The 24,282-nt window shown below is 40.0% G+C and overlaps 1 long non-coding RNA gene across 1 annotated transcript; it reads left to right on the top strand.

The window, feature by feature from the left end:
- The first annotated feature begins 18,988 nt into the window (after window positions 1–18,988).
- LOC128604937 (uncharacterized) lies at window positions 18,989–20,424 on the top strand. Its single transcript, XR_008385391.1, has 2 exons — window positions 18,989–19,071; window positions 19,177–20,424. It is a non-coding gene; the product is annotated as an uncharacterized LOC128604937 (long non-coding RNA).
- The last annotated feature ends 3,858 nt before the right edge of the window (window positions 20,425–24,282 follow it).

Raw genomic sequence — 24,282 nt, 5'->3', positions numbered from 1 at the left:
CAGTAATATTCTGTTACATTTTCACTGGCCATGCACACAGTAAACAGGGACATCAACTATCTTAATGGGTTGGAATGGTTTAAACTCTGGTGCCCCAGAAAACAGTATGTGGTTTATCCCAAATGTGTGGATATCTTCCACCATAGTTTGACACAATATGTATCAGGTCTAAAAGCTGCCTTCTGGAGAAAAAGCTACATACCTGTGCAGTGACCACAATCTTGAGAATCAACGTCACATCACCTTGCACTAGAACATGAAAGAAGTTTGTTTGAAATCTTTGCAGATTTATTAAAAATAAAAAACAAAAAAGCACATGTACATAAGTATTCAATTAATGCAGCTGGCCTCCCCTGTCCCACCAAGACTCATTGGCTCCTGGAGAGAAAGAAAACACGCGTCAACCCAAAATTGCACAAACACACTAAACGATAAACAAAGAAAGAAAAGCAAAGAGTATTAGACACCCTGGTGTGGTGGCTATAACACCCAGACCCACTGACACCACCACATGAAATGGAGGAACTTAACAGCACCCAAGCAGAACCAGAATTATGGTAAACAATACAAAATGGAAAATAAAGCCACTATAGCATGGAGACAATAAAGCATAGCATACACCCCATCAATAGTAAAGTGGATATATGGGAAAACAAACCTGAAAGAACAGGTTTGAAGCTGGAAAACATTGATTTACCAAATAGTGTCTCACACTACATGTGGTTACAGAACATAAACCAAACATGCATCCAAAACTAAAGTCAGCAAAAACAACAGCACAATGAAAAAATAGAAAAAGAAAAGACTAGAGCAAAACAATAAGTAAAACAAAGAAAATAACGGTAAAGCAAAACAGTTTAGAAAACGACCGTAAAGCAACACAATGAAGTAAAACAAAACAAGAAACCGATCAAGCAAAACAGGAGCGGAGTCACATGAAGCGTCTTCAGCTAGGGATTGGCCTTAGAGAAGATTTAGATGCTCAATTCACCACTCTCACCTTAACACAAAGATCAGAGTCAAACTAAATCTACCAAGTCCCAATGTCAAAAGGGAGAGGTGTACTTACCATTGGGCTGAACAAACACCAGACAGGAAGTGGTATGATTACTCACATGTACCGCAGCTCGACATACATATCCGGTTCCGGTGACAGGGTACGCTGGCGTGTTTTGCTGCCGCTCCTGTTACCGTTTGGTTTGTTTTTGTTTGTTATTTTAAGTCATATTTTTTTAAATAACTGCAAGTTTTTTAAAGTTATATTGTTTTTAGTGGAAGTGGAAGTGGAAGAATATCGATCAGACAGCTTTCTCCAATTCTGTTGTTTCCACCGTAAGCGATCTACATCCCTCATTGCTGGAGGAGAAAGTTCTACAATTAAATTCTGCTCTTGCTGCTAATCTTGACACTGTTGCTCCTCTAAGGTCACGTAAGGTCACATTCGCCCGCTCTGCTCCCTGGTATAATGACAATCTGCGCTCTAGAAAGGCTGCTTGTCGGAAAATGGAGCGTAAATGGCGCCTTACTGGACTGAATGTCTACTATCAAGCGTGGAAGGATGTTCTGGGGGATTATCGAGCACTAATAGAGACCGAAAGATCCTCTTACTTCTCTCAGGATATTGTAAATAATCAAAATAATCCCAGACACTTGTTACAAACCATAATCAGATTGCTTCAAGTTAATGTTGTTACCACTTTGCCTATTTCTCAGCAGCTTTGTGATTCTTTTCTTTGGTTTTTTAATTCTAAGATTGCTAATGTTCGCAAAGAACTTTCTGTCACACCTGACTCTGCCTCTTGGTTTTTTAATTCTAAGATTGCTAATGTTCGCAAAGAACTTTCTGTCACACCTGACTCTGCCTCTTCACTCCTTCGTCCATCTAGGTTCACTGGTGTTTCTTTCACTCATTTCTCACTGCTTGATTCTGAGCCTCTCACAAGGGAGCAATCCAGCATGAAATCAACCACTTGCTTGCTGGATCCAATTTCCACGAACCTATTTAAATCATGCTTCGATGTTTGGTGCCCTGCTATCCTCAGCATTATAAATGAATCACTGGAGACTGGGGTCATTCCAGCAGTACTAAAGACTGCTGCTGTTACACCTGTACCAAAGAAAGAAAATGTTTCCGTGGATGATTTTAACAATTTTCGTCCCATCTCAAATCGTCTGTTTTTGGCAAAAATACTTTAGCGTGTTGTTGCCTCTCAACTATGTAATCATCTTACAATTAATAACCTCTTTGAACCCCTTCAGTCAGGTTTTCGTAAATTTCACAGCACTGAAACGGCGTTGGTCAAAGTCACCAATGACTTGTTGATGGCCTCTGATTCCGGAGCTACTTCCATTCGTATTCTTCTTGATCTTAGAGCTGCCTTCGATACTGTGGATCATGGTCTTTTACTTACCCGCCTTGAAAGTGTTTTTGGTGTGTCTGGGACAGTTTTAAACTGGTTTAAATCCTATTTTACTGACCATTGCCAGTTTATTTCTGTGCATGGCTACAGGTCTGACACTAGCTCTGTGCTCACTGGTGTTCCTCAGGGTTCAGTTTTAGGCCCTCTACTTTTCAATATTTATCTATCTCCACTTAGGCATCTGCTGCATTCGCTCGGCCTCACTTTTTATCACAATTATCACTTTTATGCTGATGATACCCAAATCTACATTCACTCAAAATCTGGTGAAAACATTGATGTTTGTTATCTTTCTGATTGTATTTCTGAAATAAAAACATGGATGAATAATAACTTACTGTGCCTGAACAGCAGGAAAACTGAAGTTGTGCTTATAGTTTCCCGTCATCAAATTCGCAAAGCGGCTCCACTGTCTTTGTTTGTTGATAGCTCTGTTCTAGAGACCCAAAGTAAAATGAGGAACCTTGGAGTAATTTTTGATACCAGCCTCACATTTGATTTTTTTGTTCAGAGCACTGTGAAGACATCCTTTTTTCACCTCAGAAATATAGCTAGACTGTGCCCAATGCTAAACTTCTCTGCAGCTGAAAAGCTGATTAACTCATTTGTTGTCACCTGGCTGGATTACTGTAATGCCGTTTTAGCCGGAGTGTCTAAATCCACAATCAATAAATTGCAATATGTTCAAAACTCTGCTGCCCGCATCCTGACGGGAACCAGGAAATGTGACCATATTACTCCTGTTTTGATGTCCTTACACTGGCTCCCAGTCAGGTTCCGTGTCGATTTTAAGATCATGTTGTTGACATACAAGGCACTACATTTATTGTTCTGTGTACTGCTTATTTTGTGTACAGCGCTTTGAGAAGCTGCTTTTAAAGGCGCTTTATAAAACAAAGTATTATTATTATTATATACATATACATAGACATCTACATACACATATCATTCAGCCACCGGATAATGTCACGATCACTGGACGCGATCTCCGGCGCCAACTCACCACAATGCACGCACCACCAGCGCTGCTCTAAGACTATAAATCAACAAATTAGCCTTGAGATGTTCACCTCATTACAGCGTGAGCAAAGCCTGAACGTAGCTGAACGTTCCAGGAACCGGAAATGCCAGGGGAGTGATGAACTGCGAATCAGCAAGACACTTAAATCATGCATACACTGCAGTTGTGGAACAAACATGATAAATTCATTAGGTACTCCACTGGGCAAGTAAAATTATTTACGCTTTTATTTTGATCAGAGTTTCCCACATAACTGCATGTTCCTGATTCTTCTGCTTGGCAAAATGTGCTATGTGCTATGCAGCAGGCTGAGACTCAGAACCAGCGTTCACACACACACATACAATTATAAGGTTTGTGAATGTGTGTGTGCGTGTGTGTGTGTGTGTGTGAGAGAGAGAGAGAGACCTTGACAGCTGTTGCTCTCGGTGTTGATGGTGAATCCTGATGGACAGCTGCAGCTAAGCCCCCCATGATGTTAATGCAGGACTGAGAACATGGAGAATCTGACACACACACTCATCCTCGTCTGAAACACAACATCATATAAAAACACATCAACACACAAACTAACACCCTAATTATACTCGATTTTAACTGTACATAGGCTTTTGGCAGATATCTGCTGTGCGTATCCTACAGTTATTTTGAGAGTCATATCTGCACGTAGCTTGGAAGTAATTGAGATGCTCCTGCATGGTGCAGTACCAACGTATGAGGGAATGACTGTATATAGTTGCTATAACGTGAGTGAGAACAGGAACTAACTTCTTTCACTGCTGTTCCACATGTAACTATAAACAAGGAGGATCTGCAAATCCTACACAATTATCATACCCTACTTACCTAATCCCAATCCTAAACCTTAATCATACACCCTGAACAATAATCCCAATTCTAAACCCTAATCCCAATCCTAAACCTTAATCCCAATTCTAAACCCTAATCCCAATCCTAAACCTTAACCGTATGCCCTGAACATTAATCCCAATTCTAAACCCTAATCCCAATCCTAAACCTTAATCGTACACCCTGAACATTAATCCCAATTCCAAACCCTAATCCCAGTCTTAAACCTTAATCATCCAGCCTGAACATTAATCCCAATTCTAAACCTTAATCCTAAAACCTAATCGTATGCCCTGAACATTAATCCCAATTCTAAACCCTAATCCCAATCCTAAACCTTAATCGTACTCCCATCCCAATTCCAAACCCTAATCCCAACACTAAACCTTAATCGTACGCCCATCCCAATTCCAAACCCTAATCCCAATCTTAAACCTTAATCGTCCGTCCTGAACATTAATCCCAATTCTAAACCCTAATCCCAATCCTAAACCTTAATCCCAATTCTAAACCCTAATCCCAATCCTGAACCTTAATCACATTCCTAAACACTAAACTGTTATCCCAATCCTAAACCCTAACTCTCCTACACTACAATATGAGCTACTTTAATTGTAGTTTAAAATACATGACATGACAACATAATTTAATTTATTTGATCAGAAATCATTAAAAAGTATTTACCAGCACAGTAAAATGCTTCATCCAGCAAGAATCCTTCTGGGCATTTCTCTCCCTCATCATCTACACAAAATAAAACACACATGCCCTGATCTATTTTATAATTATGTGGCAAAACTGAAGCTTTTTTACAGAATTATTTTGGACTTTTACTGACGTTCCAGACATGGTGTATGTCGTTCCTCCTGCTCAGCCCTGAACATGACCATGATGAAATTGATGGACTTTGTGAGTATAGTCATTAGTATTGTTGTATGGTTGTGATGTGAGTATTGTCATTAGTATTGTTGTATGGTTGTGATGACCTGGCAGTGATAATGTGGCTGTGATGTGAAAGTACAGCCTGAAGTTGAGCATGTTGTAGGAGCTGCTGATGTCTGACAGATTTGCTTCAGTAGTGGAGCGAAACATTTCACTGATCCTTCAAACTCCAGCGAGTGATTACAGCGCAGAGTCAGCACCGAGCCGACACCCTGCTGAAAAGAATTCTGGGTAGACCAGGAGTAAATCTGACCAGAGCTAACTTGCACGTACGTCTCATCAAAGTCCTAGAAACAAGGATTTTTACCAAAGATGATCTTTATTCCACACATCTGATTAATGTTATTAATGTATCGATGATTAATGTAAAGTTCTAATGAAGCGTAAATTAAGACCTGCTGATGTAGCACTGGGGATAAAAACACTGCAGGAATAAATGCATTAATGACCACATCGACTAGCAAAACTCCCTCTGCATCCACACCTCTCACCACATGGGTTATTCTTAAGATCTCTCCTACACACACACACACACACACACACACACACATACACACAGAGAGACAGCTTTAGTCCTATTACAGTTTATTTATTTTTACGTCTCTGGTGTATGTAAATACATTCTGACCCTGTCTGGAAAAGTTACCTGTGTGAAACTCCAGTTAGGATTCTTGTCTGAAATTCCTGCGGCTGATGGTGAAGCCGTTCATCATTCCTGCTGATACATGAACAGCCGTCCAGTACACCGGAGTCAAAGCAGATACAACAACTTTCAGCAAAGGACCTGCATGCACATTAACACACACACGCACACACACACATAGAGGAACTCATTAACCCTTACTTGTTAATTCTCCTTCGTCCTCCTGAGCTCTTCTACTCTCTTTGTATTATCTTTCATAGCATCGTTTTCTCAGATTCACACATCAGTGGCTCAGGTACCAGATTCCTGAGGCTGTGTGAGTATGACTCAACCTCAGGAGAGGATTAGACTTCACTGATCTGATCTCAACAAGTCTCGCCACTTTTACCTGCCAATTTTCGCTAATCTTTATACTGTACATTTATACCTCTGTGTGTGTGTGTGTGTGTGTGTGTGTGTGTGTGTGTGAGTGTGTGTGTGTGCGTGTGTGTGAGCGTGTGTGTGAAACCACATGGTGTCAGAGAGGCAGGCAAACCTTGAAAGAATCTGTTTCTCTATACCATCTCACACACACACACAAACCTGTTATAACTGCCAGTGTCTCACGCGTCTCTCATGCGTGTCTCACGCATCTGCTATCAGCTGTTAAAACAGTGTATAAACAAAGCATTATCTTGCAGACAACTTTACAAACCGCTGTGGTGTGTCCCAAGTAGTGTAAGGGAGTGTTTATGCTGGAGGTTTGTTGTTATTTTTACCTGACTAACTGATAGCAGGGGTTCACCTGTCAACTGTAGTGTTCATATTTGGAAAAAAAAAACCCTGCTGTAAATGTATATTAATCAAAATGTACTATGAAAATAACAGGAATTTTCTGTAAAGATATTACTTCAGTACTTCAGTGTGAATATGTTGTACACTTCCATCCATCCATCTTCTACCGCTTACTCCTTATCAGGGTCACGGGGAACCTGGAACCTATCCCAGGAAGCATCGGGCACAAGGCGGGGTACACCCTGGACAGGGTGCCAGTCCATCGCAGGGCACAATCACACACACACATTCATACTCAACACGCCAATCAGCCTACCATGCATGTACCAAGCACAGGGAGAACATGCAAACTCCGCACAGCACACACATGGCCCCGGTGGGAATTGAACCCCAGACCCTAGAGGTATGATGCGAAAGTGCTAACCACTAATATAATATATATATATATATATATATATATATATATATATATATATATATATATATATATATATATATAATATCATCAGTGACTGGAAGTCTTTACATTTGGAGAAAAGGGTGTTTTGTTTATCCATAAGCTGGTGATGAACAATGATGACATGGACATTTATTTGTACATGGCAAATGTAGGCCATTTTATTTTGTATATTTTAGATGAATTTAAGATGTGTGTGTGTGTGTGTGTGTGTATGTGTGTGCGCGTGTGTGTGAGTGAGTGTGTGTGAGAGAGAGACTCACCCACACTGGGAGGAACGTTCTCCATGTGAACCTCCAGTATGCTGCATCTGCTCTGAGTTCTCACTGATGTTCACTACAAGGAAAGACACACCAAACTCACGATCATTCACCATCCCGATCACACTGGCACGAGCCCTACGGAGAGAGTCTCCTACAGACAGACAGATACCAAGGACAGACAAAGAGCAAGATACAGAGAGAATGAGTATGTATGAATATGACTGTAATTTTTTCTATTTGTTTAATTTATTAAGGTTTTTTTTTTAAACAAACAAATAAATAACCTGAACATAAGGATGTCTGGCACTGCCTGGACTCAACATCTGAACCCTCACATGCTGCTCCCCCTTTGGTTGGTTTTGGGTTGTTGCAAAATCTGATTCACTGTTGGAGGCCACACCCACATGTGACACTGCATGGCTCCCACTGCTCCCAGTGAGAGTAACCGCCTGCAACTGCAGCACAAATATTAACAGTGGTGGATTAAACTGATTACTGATTAACCTGCTTATTAAACTGATTACGAATGTGATAGTTGTAACACAAATATCAAAAAGCAGTGATAACGATAAACATTTCACCCTGTACTTTCAGAGATATCATCCTCCCATCTCATTTTCAGCAACACACAGATACTCTCCTGAATCCCTGCTCTGACAAACACACACACACACACACACGCACTAAATATCATTCCACAGTCCAGTGCAGCTGTACTCAGACACAACAGTTTGTGTTGTATGTGTAGTAACAGAACCATGGAAATATGGGATGGTTACCATGGCGCTGTACAGAATGAGAGAGCTGTTGGAGAGCTGTTAGATGAAGACGCTCAGTGACCTGCAGCAGGTGGCCATCTTTAAACCAGCACAACACCGGAGCTGGAGTTCCTCTAACAGAACAATCCAACACAATTACAGCACCATGAGAGACAAACTGAGACACATGGCCATCTACTTTCAGAACTGGAGGCTCTATAGTGAGAGAGACAGAGGCAGAGACAGAGAGTGATACAATGAAACAAAGAGAGAGAGAGAGAGAGAGACAAACACACAGATAGAGTGAAAGAGAGAGTGTAAAACAGACCTGTATTTAAAACTCACCTGTGATATGGAGGAATGCTAACGCTCGAACAGAGCCGACGCTGATCTCCGCTGTACACATGTACAATCCCGAATCCCTCACTGTTACATTCCCAATCATCAGCAAACTCCGACCCGCTTCATCCACACTGAAGCCTGACCAAGAGGGGCAGGGAAAATCACACACACACACATATCAGTGCTTGTGTGTGTGTGTGTGTGTGTGTGTGAGTGTGTGTGTGTGTGTGTGTGTGTGTATGCACTGACATATGTGTATGTACATCCTTTAAACCCTGAGGCCTATCTGTATAGGGACGATTGTTAACATTCCAGGTGATGACAGGGGGAGGGGTTGAGTGGGCATGGCAGGTGAGGGTCAGATTTTGCCCCACCCTCAGTGTCATGTCGCTCAGTGACTCCTTAAACTCCGGCCTCATGTTAACAGACAGATGGACTTTGTGATGCGCAGAACCTGCTGCATTCATGGCCACACAGGTGAGCACACCTGCATCAGAGGGCTGATAAAGGGGAGCCTGAAGAGTTACAGCTTAGTATCACAAATTCACTCAAGAGTCAAACATTGCGTGTGTGTGTGTGTGTGTGTGTGTGTGTGTGGGTGTGTGTGTGTGGGTGCTGAAATGGGTTCTCTCAATGATTAGCTCTCCTGTACTCAGGACAGTAAATTTTCCCTGCAGGTTCTGGTCTCTGTTTTTCTCCCTGTGAATTTTGGGTTCTACAACTCCTTGAGCTGATCAAAGCAGCAGACTCTGGAAGCCCTGGATGACGGACACTTCAGATTGACCAACAGGAATTGTGGGCGGGACTTAAAAAGTCAAAACATAGCAACATTTACCACCAAAATATCTCAGCAGTTTTACAGTGAAACACAATGTGTGTGTGTGTGTGTGTGTGTGTGTGTGTGTGTGTGTGTGTGTGTGTGTGTTCTGACCATGCAGAATCACTGTGATGTCATGGCTCGCTCTCCCTGCGCTGTTCAGGGCTGTGCACGTGAAAATCAGGGCATGTTCAAGTTGTGCATTTTTAATGTGCAGTGTTCCATTCTTGAAGGTCAGGAGGTTGACTCCGCCCCTCACAGAACCACCCAATTTGTGCCATTACAGCTCGGGCTCCGGCAGTCCAATCGCTGAACATGGCACACTGACAGACTCGCCAACACCGAGTGTGTATTCATCATGAGGTACAGAAATGACAGGAGGAACTGTAGAGAAACACAAATACACAAACAAACACACTTTAGTGCACAGTGAGACCTGCGAGAGGGGGAGGAGCCATGCACAGGCTTTTATATACAAATAGAAAAACTATTAAATTCAATCAAATTTTATTTATACATCCCTTTAACACTGGACATAGTCAAAAAGCAGCTTTAAATAAATCTGCATAGAGATATAACCACAACAAAATTTATACATAGTACACTACATTTACATATTACATTTATGAGGTACCTTGGGTAAATAAGTTATGAGAGAGAGATAGTTTGTATATAATGTACCCTTAGTTTTGACAGGTATAGGTCAAAGGTCAAAAAGATACACATTCTAACTCTCTATCTCTATATCTAGATCAAAGGTCATGATCATAAAAATATATATAGTTATGTTAAATCTGGATCACATCCATTCGTGACACAAACGTTACCATACATGGTACGGCCATGTGTTTTCCACCCCACACACGTTGCACACATGTTCTTTCTAACACTCTGTGGTAGGTCATAAAATATATATAGTTATGTTAAATCTGGATCACATCCATTCCTGACACAAACATTACTAGTTATGTTAAATCGGGATCCCATCCATTCGTGACAGAAACGTTACCATACATGGAATGGCCATGTGTATCACACATCCAAACAAAAATATGACACACACAAACACACTTTATTTCACATTATTTAAAAGGAATTTAAGTGTTATGTACTAAATGACCATAATTATGAACACAAGTTGTTAAGTTGACAATCATTTTTAAAATTACGTTTCTCCATTTAGATTGTCTGCAGTAGAATGCAGTCTTTTAAACCAGGAAAAATGACTGCCTTTAAGTTTTATAACAATAGTAAGTAAAATCCAGTGTGATTTACATTACAGATCTCATACGTAACATCTCTGCAGGATTTATAGACGTTAAAGCACTGAATGAAATGAGCAATATAGACAAAAAATAAACACTCCGTGTCTACTACTTTTATCTCTCATAGAACTATCCACAGTCCAAAGGCTGTGGAGCTAGAAGGCTACGTTTGTGAATGACAAAAGATTTTAAAAAATAAAATAAAAAATGTATCAATACATCAAATTAGATTACACAATGTAGTTGAGGTTTACATGAATAAGCAGAAATGTAATCATGCTTATCTTTCCTATAGCACAAATGAAAAGCCCTCTCTAGATGAGCAGATTTGTCAAATGAAACTTTTTCCTTCTTATCCACTGCTACGGTAAACTAAAGAGTAGATATTCAAATCACACTGCTAAATATGACTAGCATTAGCTACGTGTAGTAGTGCAAAATAGTCCATCAAATGTATTAGCAGGTGTAGCCTATACACGAGTCCACTATTGGTCATATCACTATTGAGAACATGCCCCCAAATTCATTGCTTTAGTAGAATTTAATTGTAAGTGAAATGATACTCACATTGTAATGTCCTTAGTATTTGTTCAGTCTACGGTTCCTCTAACACTCTGTTAAATGAATACATGTAAATGTACTACAACGTAAATTTTGTTTTAAATCAATTAACGCAGAAATTACACACAATATTAAGATGATGTAATTATCCACATTATTATGTCAACACAACTCATCAAAATAATGTGTACAACTTTAAATATTTAATTAATTCAATAAATTAGAATTTTTATCTTGCAACCCCTTGCAACAAATTTAGTTTGTGGGGGTTTGTTTTGTATCGCTCCGCTGTTAGAAAATACACGATGGTTGAATGTGAACATAAATGAGCAGAATGTAAGCTTGTGAAATAAATTAAACTTTATTGATTGCACTTTTGAGAAAATGGCATGACTTTGAATAAAAATTTCTGAAATAAATACTCTTGAACATTGATATACCCGAAGAAAAAAAAAAAAAAATAATAATAATAATTTTTTACATACTTTCTAAATAGGTCCCTTTAGGAGGTAAACGTTTTAAAGACGGTGTTTTATAAGAAACGCGCGTATTACATGCCTTCTAAACCTAACCCTTTAGGATGTAAAATGTTTAAAGTACTGCTTAAAAGAATCGAGAGTTTTGTTTAAACTAGAAGACACATTTTCCGGGCGATGTCTTGTAGGCCTATACACACTGTCCTACACGTGTTTTCCCGGGGTGACGGTTCTGTAGATAGTGTAAATTTTACATTTATGAGCTCTGGTGACAGTGTCTGAAGTGTGTGTGTATGTGGGTGTGTGGGTGTGCGTGCGTGTGTGTGGGTGTGTTAGAGAGAGAGAGAGAGAGAGAGAGAGAGTCATGTGTTTCCTGGGGGTTTGCTGACCAGAATGCTTACAGTGTGTTTATGTTAATGATTTAAGGGACGAGTCGTGTGTTTCAGGGTTTAACGATCCCTACCAATGTGTACATTTGTGGTTTAAGTGAATCTTTGTTTCTGAAATTACTTCTGTGGTAATTATCAGTTTGTGTAACTAATCTATCAGAAAATACTAGACCTGGTGACTGAATGTGGTAGATGTATTAGAATTTTGGACATGTTATGCATGTGTAGCTCCCTATGTGTATGATCTATGTGTAATCCTTCTGTCAAGAAATGAACAGACTGAGGTTTGCGAAATAATTTAACTATTTATTGGCTACGTTGTTGAGAAAAACATTGTGATGTGTAAAACATTTCTACAGTCCTTCAAGGCTGTATGATGTCGTTGTTCTCTTTTACTGAAAGAAAGGTCAAAACCATCAGTGTTATTCGTTGTGGAGACTGAAGTGACAATATGTCTGAAGAAAATGAAAATATGTATTACATATCCTACCTTCTAACCAGGTTAATTTAAGGGTGAAAAAAACCTTTTTAAAGACGGTGTTTTAAAAGAGTCGTGCATTTTGTTTAAACTATAAACAAGATTTCAGAAAATGGTTCGCCAACGAGGATACTTACACAGAACTATCGCTAAATATATAAGCTTTTGTCTATGCTTTGACATCCCATGTCCAGCAGTACATTTATGACCTCTGATGACCACGTGGGTGTGCGGGGATGGGTGTGTGTGTGAGAGAGAGAGAGACACAGGTGTTCTTTTGGGGGTTTTGCTGACCAGAATTCTTACAAATGTGTTTGTTAATGAATTAAATGGAGTCGTGTGTCTCAGTGTTAAAATAATGGTTAAGACATTGTAGTTAAAACACAGAAGAAACTCTGCAACTATCTGTTACAATGTCTGCTCCGAGAAATCCTAATACCCTTAGAGGATTGCTGTGTATTCACCAACAAGAGGACCTGTTGAAATGAGAGAGGACCTGACTTTTGCTCAAAAAAAAAAAAAAATTAAAAAACCAAGAGGTTAGATTGACAAATTATTAATGAAGGTAATGTAAAGACGTTGTTGTTTAACCCTGAGCAGGGCGTCAACAACTCCAAAGATCGTGTCTTAAGTCCAAGGTTTTAGTTAGGAGGTAGAAAAACATTTAAAGATGGTGTTTTAAAAGAAACAAGTGTTTCATCCTTAATGGTAAAAAAGAAAAGTGTTTGTACTCCAATATGAAATAAAACGGTGGAGACACACTGAGTACACTTCTGTTCCACAGTCTATATGGATCCCCAAACTTCATGTAGTGTGGAAAAATATATACACCCTCCGTGACTATGTTACTTAAGGTTTAAACATTTTTATTTTGTGATGGCAGCAAGATAAAACGGTTGTGCATTTGGTGTCTGGTGATTTTAGAATTAGGCCCCAAATGTCAAATATGTTTGTGTATGGCTTCGTCAGGCAAAGATCACGATGGTATGGAAAGAGTATACCACAGTAATTGGGGTGATCTAATGCTTAGGACTTGTACAGTACTTCAACTCTGGAACGTCCCACCATGGCGTTCAGAGAGGCATTATCTAAGGTACACGTATAGATCAGATCACCAGTCTGTCTTTACCCACTCCCGATCTGAAATGATTAACGTTTATTTCCATGTAGGGGTTTATGACCGGGAGCAGTCATATACACTACAAGCCACAGTTATAGAAGCAGTCGAGTTATTTTAAAAGGTTCCAATAGACAATTAGTGTAAAAAAAATCTCTGAAATATTTCAGTGAAAATAGTGGTCCATATTTAATGCATTATATTGGAAATGATAGTACAGTCTTTGTTGATCAACTCATACTTTATAATAATTTGTTTAGGAGCATCTGAATCTGGCAAATAACTTTTATTGCATTTAGGCATACAATAAAAGTTAATAAACAAATTAGGAAGAAATGACTTGTACACTACTGCTGCGGGTATTAAGTCAAACCATTTTGTTCAAACTCAGCATGACCCATAGAGAAGCAGAAACTTATGGCACCTTATGAATACCATGTGAAGGATTAAGTTGACTCATCACTTACAGTTACAAAGACATGTCCTTGTGCAGGATCACCTTCGCACCAGCATTGACCCCTCTTCTCCCGTTTCAACGTATAAGAAAAGGCAAAAAGTAATATAAGATATATAAGAATTTATTATAACACATTATGAGGAAGAAACATAAAATATTATTTAACAAGGTCTGCCATTCAGCCCTCTTAACTGTAAGAGCATTATCAGTATTGTACAGCAGTTTCAGATGTCAGATATAAAACAACTTTTTGAGTCACAGTGCCAAACTACTGGTATTATATTTGGATCCTTCTTTTTCAGCATGAAGGACTGGCATTTATTTAATAGACAGATGGTACAGCCATATACTAGGTCAGAGGATTTAGGAATTTCTTTGAGAAAGGCTCACTGTTTTTGTTCTTTTATCATAGCTTCAGTTTGTATACTTACTTTGGTTAGTAACTTAAACTGTTTTATTAGGTATTGACAGATTTCATTAACAGGGAACGATGATAGGTGAAGATTAAGTTGGTATGCGTGTACAAAATAAAACTGTCTATATCTATATTGTCTGCTATGTATCTGTTTAAACACTGTTGTAATAGCGATATAAAGAGAGAGAGATACCCATTTACTAATTCATAGAACCCTTTCCACCTTTTCAAGTTCGTTATACATTTTTCTTTTCAAGCATCGTGTTCAGACATTGCAAATCATCAGTCTGAAGGTTAAGGGTTACTTAGATTTTTGCTTCTTCAGCATAAAAAAAGTCTAAACATTAATCTTATTATTAAACTCAGAAACAATATAACTGTCTGGTTGTGATCATAATAAAAGGCAACGTGAAAGGTGACTTATTTCCCAATGAGATTTCTCTATGTTCTATATGACCTTTCTACAGTATATGCCATTAAGTCCTAGTTTCCAGCCATCATTACAGCACGGGAGAGGAAATCTCGTTTATCAGATGTGCGATGTACGTCTAGACAATCTGATAACAAACTACACACAACATTTATGTTGAGAAAATTCAGCTTGATCTTTGTTCCCAAATAACATTGGACCAGTTCCATAGTTTACAGCATCTGTGCCACACGTATTTAATCTGTATTACTAGTACTGAACAAGTTAGAGGAGGAGAAAATGTAGATTTACTGTTCATTGGAACTTTATGAAAATGAATCAAGACAGATCTAAATAAACAATATTCATTTTAAAAAAAAAAAAAAACATTTTCTTATTAAAATGTATTTTGTAAACTATCTTATTAAAATGTATTTTGTAAATGTATTCTGTAAACTATCTCTCGCTCCTGGGGAATGACTGGTTCTACCAATCAGGGCATGCATGCATGCATACATACATACATACATACAAAAAATAAAAAGCATGGAATTAAACTACAGTTAAAATTGAATAATATATATTCTGGTCTGTGTATTAGGTTCTTTTCAGAGTTGTATAATTGTACAAATAATTGTGTAAAGTTTTAGTCTTAAGTTAATATTTTAGTCTTAAGTTAGTTAATACTGGAAGTTTGCCCCGCCTCATCCGATTAATCGAAAAAAGTAATCGGCCAACTAATCGATTATGAAAATAATCGTTAGTTGCAGCCCTAGTGTACATCTATGTGTATATGCCTGCTCTTTATGAGCTAACTCACAGTTTGGGTGTCTGATGTCCCCTCTTCTGGATCTTCCCCTCTGAATCTTGCTACTTGCACATTGCTATTTATTTATTTATTTATTTATTTATTTCCATGTCCATTCGCACAGGAAGGGCTTAAATTAGTCGTTGTTGGAGAGCTGCAATCGCTCCTGTGTAGGCTGCATTGCCATCCTGGGTTCAGTCAGCCATTGCCCAGGGCCGGTGAACGAGCACTTCCCCATCAGGCCCTGCCATGTCCACCATAGGGAATGTTATTATCTCATGTACAGATCCCTGTGCCTTTAGGGAGGTGTGAGCATATGCTTCAGACAGTTGTTTTGTCCCCCTGAACTTGAGTCCTAAGTGGTGAGAAGTCCTGCTTTGCATTTTCAGAGGAATCAGGTAGGGCTTCCAGCGCAGTGAGGGCTGGACAGAAATGTGGATCTGATGATGGTGCAGAGGGACCCACTTCTGCTGCTACTTGTGTTTGCCGTGGAGGGGCGGAGTCCAGGTCAGGATCAGCGTTCTGTAACTTAGCACACTGAGAAACAGATGAGGGCCCTGCCTGACATTTTTCTCTCTTTTATATACCTCACGCTGACATTCACCAAATGCCTTCCAGTCTGCTAAAAACTGTGCTTCTTTTTTTTTTTACTTTTAGGAATCTCTCTCTCTTTTGCTTCCAAATTGAGTTTTAACTGTTCTAACTGCCTAAGACAAAACCTCCCCTTTTCTGGGAGTGCACATTCTTTTACTCCCACATCATATCGATACAAGCATCCCTCTCCATAATTTACATGCATAAACATGATATTAGGACAACATATGAACAACCTGTGCGCACCATAGCGTGCACCAGACTGCTCTTTGCTACTTGCTTTACCATTATTCAACTTTCACAATGACCTTCAAAATAACTTAATCAGTTCAACATACTGTTGTAATTAACTGTAACTGTTGTAACCCTCTCTGCTCCTGACCGTTCCTCTAATTACTCTATGATAGGTCTGAGTTTGGTTAAGCCGGGTTTATGCACATTGTAAAAAAGTTTCTTTGGTCATGAGCCGAGATCAGAACGCACAATATGAGCCATTGTGACCGGATACAGCAGAAGTTTTGATCTAAAACACTTTTTTTCTCTATTCCACTTTCTGTGCTGTGTGATCAGGTGCGGCCGGTTCTGATAGATCTGGAATACTTCCTGGAAAATATCGAGACACCCCTGCTTTTCAGCAGCTCCTTGGAGTGTCAGTCCATCATCACCCATTTCTTGATGGCCATTAACAAGGTTGGACAACTCCGGATACCCAGATCTGCCTGCCCGCCCACAGCTCCCGTATTACATCTTGTTCGCCGCCGGCGGCATCAGCAAACTGTCTCCTACAAATGTTTTAGAAACCTACAACTCGAGGATGGACAGCTGGATGTGCACCTACAGCAGAGAAGAAAAAGCTCGAGCCTATCACGGCACAGTGTTCCTCGACGGTTTTGTGTGCGTCATCGGTGGCTTCGACGGCATGTAGTCCTTGAACACGGTGTGCAAGTTCAATCCTCTCAACGGAACCTGGAACGAGGTGGCACCCATGAAGTCTCGCCGCTGCTTTGTGAACGTAGCCATGCTGGATGGATACACCTATGCGATGGGAGGTTTCGATGGCGTAGATCGGCTTAACACGGCTGAACAGCCAAGCACCAACCAGTGGAACCTCATACCCTCCATGCACGAGGAATGAAGTGGCGCCGGTCAGGGCTCTACAGTGCGAGTATTTCACTCGCATTTACGCCTAATAATAGCTGCGTGCGAACTGGAAAAATAATTTAAGAGCAGTGTGCAAGTGACGGGCTGTTCTCAATAAATGCAACAAAAGCGCGATGAAGCGAAGTACACCACTAATTACCATGGAGAGGAAGAAAGAGGACGGAAGTTGTCAGGATCATGACTGCGCGATGTGAACATAGCACGATGATGGTCTTAGCGTTATGCAAATGAGAGTGATGATTCGCAAGCAATGATCCAATCACTGAAATAATGTGGGAATGTGCAGGAACTGCTGGATTCTAAGTGAGGAGACGAGTGTCAAATGGTAGTCAGGTAAACACTGGGGGAAAAAGGTACAACAGTGCAGACATGGTTTAAAATGAAGCCCATTTTACTTTTACTGTGTATTTATTTACTCACTACTTAACAGATAAAGTGTGAAATGGAGAATGCACTCTTGTGTATTCTGCCATTTTCTCTCAAGACATGTTTGAGGAGCTATCCTCACTTAGCCTCACCCTGCAAAAGAATGACCTGATCCTCCCCCAAGCCATATCAGAGTTGAGGAAGACAGTGACCAAACTGGAAGCACTAAAGTTTAGGGCAAAGGCAGGGGCCATGCTGGAGAAGATCCAGACCATGCTTGCTCAGCAGCAGGGTGATGAGAGGACATTCCAGGTGTGTTAGTGTGACCGTGGATTTGGGTTTACCACCAGCAACACATTTAAAAGGGTTCTTTAGATTTACATTTATTCGGTAATTGATCTGATAAGTGAATTGACTACACTGTAGCTAACAAGTTTTACATCAGACAATACAGCAGTGGGCTAATTTTATAAAAGAAAAAGAAAACAAATGAATATACTCTTTATCTTGCCCACTGACATCGTTGAAACAAATAAAAATGAAATAACACTCACAAATCTATGAGCTCCTGCACCGCACAATATCTTCAATTTCCAGGAGTTGAAACCCCCAACATTTTTAATGAACACACTGGATGGTGTGAGATCTACCAACAAACCCAAGAGCGAACTTCTCTCCCGCACTTCTCACAGAACATTGCGTAGTGTGTGTGCGCGCATGCCTAGCCTCTTCGCTTGTACCCAACATCGCTACTTACTGACACCTCCAGGACAACTTAGGCCATTAACAGCTTTCCTAACTTAAACAATAATCGGACCATTTCTCACTTGGTTACATTAGGATGAGAGTTTGTTAGGATGGAAGAGAAATTAATGATTAAGACTCAGTGTGAGAATGAATGTATTAATTGCACAATACAAGACAACCAATTAAAGGATAAGGATGGAAATGCAGTGGAGAAGTCGATAAAAAAATGGCCAGACAAATGCAACCTTATTGTTGGCTGACAAATGGCCAGACATTTCATTGTCAGTTGGTTTGTGTGTGTGTTTCTGTTAAAGGGATTAACACTGAAGGGGAATCGGAAAGGCTTCACAGGCCTCACCAATCCACAGCAGCACACAGACGCAGCCATCAACATTGGCATGGAAGAGCTCAAAGCCAGGTTTGGTGGTTTGCTGAAGGATGAAGGTGCCCAGACCCCAGTGGAGTCTTTCAGAGTGCTAAACACTGACACATGGCCAGAGGACCAGGCCAGCCTTCTCTCTTTTGGTGATGTGGCAGACCTGGTGAGGGATTTCAAGGAGCCTCTAGAGACGCAAGAACTTATTTGACACTGCAATACCATATGAGACAATGTTATGTAAACTCACTTGCTCTGTTCAATCCTGCAGATCGGTGTGCAACATGGCTGCAATGCAGGATGAGTGGCAGGGGCTGAAAATCAGCCACAATTTCAAGGACAAGACCTACAGTGGCCTGTGGGAGACCATGTTGACAAAGGACCCCTACAGGTTAGATTACAAGGTAGGCCTGCAGTAGTACTGAGTGGCTGTGTATGGTATCCTTCTATGGTTGGTTTTGATAAGTTAAGCGTTGTAAGCGTTTAAATGAAATTGAAAAGTATCATCTTTTCTCTAGAACATACTGGAGTTGGTGCAGATTACGCTGATGCTGCCCATTTCAGTGCCTTCATGTTTAAACTTCTTCGTTAGAATAATCTCAGATTATTGTTTGAAATTTTCAGCTGTTTGAAATGATATCCTAGTCTGAAACCATCATGTTTTCCCAGTGTCAGAGAAAATTAAAGATGAAACTGCTATTTGGGTTTGTAGAGTCACAGCTACATGGTCAGAACTAGCTACAGTCCCTTCTGAAACTATTGGAGCGGTGAGACCAGTTCATTTGTTTGTGCTGTACACCAAAGACATTTGGGTTTGAGATCATAAGATGGAGATGAGACGAGAGTTTAGGACTGAGGGTGATGAACAGCTTTCAGAATCAGAATAAGATTTACTTGCCAAGTATGCTTGAGTATACAAGGAATTTGTTGCTGATTTATAGCGATATATACGCTAAGTGCATTTACACATACAGTGCTGCATATAAACAAGACACAGAGTAATACAAAAAATAAAAATAAAATAAAAAAATAAAACACTAATGACATACCACAGGACAGTTTACACCCCAAAAAATAATAATAAATAAAATGTCAAAAAAAATTGTTGACTCAACTTACAACATAAAGTGGCCTTTTTCCATGTTTTTTTTTTTTTTTTTTTTAGTTTTATGAACTTCAATACAAAAGTTCACTTAAAGTAATTGTAACTTATAAAATGTAGTTAGGAAAAGTTAAGTCGTCTCAACTTCTTTATTCAACTGCAAAGTTGCCTCAACTAGCATTTAAGTTAGATGTACTCAATATAAGTACTATAAATATATATTTAATATTTATACCATAAATATTAGTAAATAAATAAAATTGTATCCAAAATGAGAATAAAAGTATAAAATTAACAACAAAAAAAAAACAGCATTATCACACTTCAAAGGCTCAGCACATGTATTGTCTACAAACACGCAGTATAAGCCTTGTACACAAGTTGACCAATAAAATATTGCTGAAGCACACAAACCAATGTGTAATTATGATCAGAAGCCATTTAAAGTGTTAGTTCACCCAAAAATGAAAATTTACTGATAATTTACCCCAGGTCATCCATGATTTGTATGCATTTGTCTTCATCGGAACCCATACATAGGTCCATAAAACGCAAATGAATGGGTGCCTGAACTTTCAGTCCAAACAGCAGATAAAAGCTGCATCAGAGTATTCATGGATGACCTGAATATGAGTAAATCAGCAAGTTTTCATTTTTGGGTGAAATAGCCATTTAACCATATCAAATGTGAAAAAGTTCCAATTCTATGTACTCAAGCTCGAACCCCCAAGCTCCATGTGAAAAAAAAAACCCTGAACAATAAGGTTGCCTTGCACCATTTTTACATCACTGCATTAATTTATTTTTTAGATTGTGAACTCTTGCTGTGCAGCTCGCCAATTTTCATGAAAATTCTCTGAAGTACCTCAAAAGGTATATCATAGTTCTATGGGATACTTAATGTTCAGAACATAGAGTAGTCCAAGCAGTATAGCAAGAGCATTAGGAACATCTCCCCTTCCAGTATCATAGCAACATTCAGGACATCAGCTGGGACGAAACCATCATGTCTGGTATCATCACTCACAGTCAGGATGCCCACCTTAACTTCCCTAACTGTGACTTCCACATCATCAGTTGGCTAAAGAGACAAGAAAAGAAAGAGAGGACTTGATATATTGTACTTCTACACAGTAGGAATACCATACTGCTACTGGGATTTAAAAAAAAAAAATTAATTGTGTGTGTAGCTGCAAGCTGCAATGGTCGGATTCCTCTTCAAGATTGCAGACTATTTCAAAATTGACATGGTGGAGAAATGTATCCCACATATGTAACATTTCAAAGCATTTGGATCAATGGCAGATTTTAAGTTCATTTTTGTAGTTTTCCACAAATTATCATTGTCAAAAACAATGAGGAGTGAGAAGTTTTGAGAATTACTTCATGCTGATACAACACTACTTATGTTTATTCCTGCTGCTCAAACAAATCTAAATGAAGTGTGCTTTGGCTGGATCCAAGTCAAACAGTGCCATCTAGGGGATGATAAAGATAGTTACATTATGTTTAACTACCAAAGATACTGTAGTGCCCTCTTTGTGTGTGCCACAGATCAAGTACAAAGGTTAATGTTCCATTGATTTATGGACACGATATGTGCAGACGTCAATTCACCAACATGAAAATAGTTTGGCAAATTTTTATTTGATTCCTTATTGCTTATCACCCTATAGAAAGACAAGTATCCCACACAAGTACACCAGTTCAAATCAATCGGACCTACAGTTCATAAGGAGAAGATTTTTGTAGTTTTGGACAAAGTGTACAGGAAAATCTATCATGGTGGACTTTATGGGTCCCAATGAATTTTTGTTCCTGATGGGAAATAAAGCATGTATACAAATTTTCAGACAATTTGGACTTATGGGGCAGAATGAAAATCATGTAAGTTTGGGCGTGGCCTGTAGCGCCACCTATGGGCTCATGTGGGCCAGTTACCTGTGGCCTGTAGTATCAATGTGCCAAATTTAAAAACTTACCATTCAGATCTTGTTATTGGTCACTTTAGGGAGATAATAATAATAATAATAATAATAATAATAATAATAATTAAAGCTGCAAGCAGCGATGAAAGGGCCCTCGCACCTGGATGCACGTTCTGGCTGCTCTGCCAGGGGCACTCAGTTCCAGTTTTTAGCACTTTTTTGCATTTATATGTTGTAAGGAGTGTGTCACGATGTCCGATGTATAATTTCCTGTTGGCAGCAGGTGGCTCTATGACTATAACTGAATATTGGCATGTTTATAGCCCAGGCCAAGTTTTGTACAAAACATGTGACATTTGGTGCAGATTAACACTGTATGTTTGAGTTAGTGTAAATTATGACAGTTCATGTTACCAGTAGGGATGTCACAATACCAAAAATCTAGTAGTCGGTACCGATACCACCAAAAGTACATGAAGTACAAAAGTACACCAAAAGTACATCCTCCTCTGGCAGAGAGAGAGAGAGAGAGAGAGAGAGAGAGTGTGTGTGTGTGTGTGAGAGAGTGAGAGAGAGAGAGAGAGAGAGAGAGAGGGGGGGGGGGTATTTTAATTATCAAACACTGTCTGAAAATGAGTGGAGGTGCACTCCTAAATGCGCGCACACACACACACACACACACACACACACACACACACACACACACACACTGCTTATACTCTGAATGCAAGCATTAGTTTAAATTCACCGATGTTGTGGCAGGCCAAAAAGATTTATTAGCATTAACATTTGAATAATTATTAGTGACGTTAGCTGACAGGACACGGGCTGAATGGCGAGGCATAGCTTTCCGATACTAGCTTTCCTCTCAACAAGCTTTCCTCTCTTTACCTCTCAACGAGTCGGGGCGGAGCTAAACTTGTTAAGCTAAGCTAATCTTCTGTAGTTTTTCCTGTGTACTTGTAGGCGTTGTTCTTCTTCTTCAACACTTGTGGGCCGACTAAAACATTTGCGTGTATTTGTTGCCCCATCAGGTCCAGAAGAATTGCAACCTCAGTACCTCCATTAAACTCTGTTCCAACGCTAGTGCAGAAAAACTAATACCGTCACGTTTTAAGAATGTTGGTACCAACCTGGTACGGAAGTATCGGTTCTTGTTTGGAACAAATTGGACATTCTATGTATGAGTTAACACAACTTCCTTTTCCTGATGAAACATCAAAATTTGTGAGATGGCCAAGCCCACACCGAGCAGTGAAAATTCAAAAGCTTCGCAATTTAGAGACATTTTAGTGACTTTAGCATTTTAGTGATTTTAGCAATTTAGTGACAAAAGCACTACTATTGTTATTCGGCAAACTTATTATGATTATAATTATTATAATTATTCTTCTTCTTCCACTTTTTTTGGCGCGTAACTAGTCCCGCACCGTTTGTCGGAGATCGACAGTTGAGGTGTCAAATCGATCGGCTTATTGAGGTGAGGTGTGCTATGTATTACAGAAGTGATCGGAATGTCGGCATTCCCGTCACGGAGGCTCAAATTCGGAAAATTTCCCATTGAGTTGCATTGAGCTGCGAAAGAATTGGCGCCCTACACGGCAAGCTCTAAAAGAATTGCCTCTGTACAAGTCCGGCTCTCAAAAGTATTTTTGCCCCACACAGATGGCTCTAAAAAGTATAGCTGCACTACACTGCCGGTTCCATTAGTTCTGGTGCCCGACACGTCCGGCTCTCAAAAGTATTGGCCCCCTACGCGTCCGGCTCTCAAGAGTATTGGCGCCCTTAGCGTCCGGCTCTCAAGAGTATTGGCGCCCTACACATCCGGCACTCAAAAGTATTGGCGCCCTTAGCGTCCAGCTCTCAGAAGAATTGGCGCCCTACGTGTCCGGCACTTGAAAGTATTGGCGCCCTACGGGTCTGACGCTCGATAGTATTGGTGCCCTACGCGTCCGGCGCTCGGAAGTATTGGCGCACTTAGAGTCTGGCTCTCAAAAGTATTGGCGCCCTTAGCGTCCGGCTCTCGAAAGTATTGGCGCCCTACGCGTCCGGCTCTCGAAAGTATTGCCGCCCTACTCCTCCGGCACTCAAAAGTATTGGCACTGTGTGGCTAAAAATGACATGAAATAAACACGAGGGAGACCTAGTATGAGTAACATGTAATTTTATTGAAAATTCACAGGACTGGTGGGTGTGTAATCCTGAGGAGAGCGGTAGGGGGAAGAAAATGCGTGGCGTCCTGGGGACATGGGATAGCCAGCAAGGGTGAAATAAGGAGAATACTGAGAGTACCACGGACTGACAGGTGAGAAGAGGGAAGAATGGTCAGAGCCCAGATCAGAGAAGG

The sequence above is a fragment of the Ictalurus furcatus genome, unplaced genomic scaffold (assembly GCF_023375685.1).
Source record: "Ictalurus furcatus strain D&B unplaced genomic scaffold, Billie_1.0 scf5, whole genome shotgun sequence".
In the NCBI taxonomy this organism is placed as follows: Eukaryota; Metazoa; Chordata; class Actinopteri; order Siluriformes; family Ictaluridae; genus Ictalurus; species Ictalurus furcatus.
The sequence above is the reverse complement of the archived record's forward strand: the minus strand, read 5'-3'. Positions and strand labels throughout refer to the sequence as shown.